We start from the raw sequence: 560 nt of genomic DNA on the forward strand, positions 1-560 counted from the left end.
AGCCGACTAAGAGGACATGAGAGATGCATCCACATTGATTTTAATCCAGTCTTGCGGTGGAGGGTGACAAGAATTTTGAAACTCCCAAGGGAGATTAGCACCCCATCTATCAATGACAGGATTGGCATTATTGATTGCAGAATAAAGCACATTGGTCGCTAAAACAGGAACTGAGATTGCACTCTTTCCATGCTTAACCGCATTTCTGTTTTTCCAATTCTGATACACCGTGTTGCAGTAGATTCTAACACTGTTAGGTGTGATAGTGGAGAGGACTTTCAGCTCAATTAAGCATTCATCCATGGAGCCAAAAATCGGAACATAAATTCCCCAACTCTGTAACTGTCTAAGAATTTTCTTCAATTCATTACACTTAACAATTATATGCTCCAGATTTTCACTATCAGTACAACCTCTAATACAGCAATCTTCATCAACAAGTTTTCTATGCTTTAAAAACTCATTGGTTGGAATGGCATTTCTACTAATCCTCCACCAGAATAGCTCAATACGAATAGAAAGTTTTAGTTTCCTCAACCAAGTATAGCACCCCGTGTCTT

Source organism: Dendrobium catenatum, unplaced genomic scaffold (assembly GCF_001605985.2).
Source record: "Dendrobium catenatum unplaced genomic scaffold, ASM160598v2 fragScaff_scaffold_1024, whole genome shotgun sequence".
Lineage (NCBI taxonomy): Eukaryota > Viridiplantae > Streptophyta > Magnoliopsida > Asparagales > Orchidaceae > Dendrobium > Dendrobium catenatum.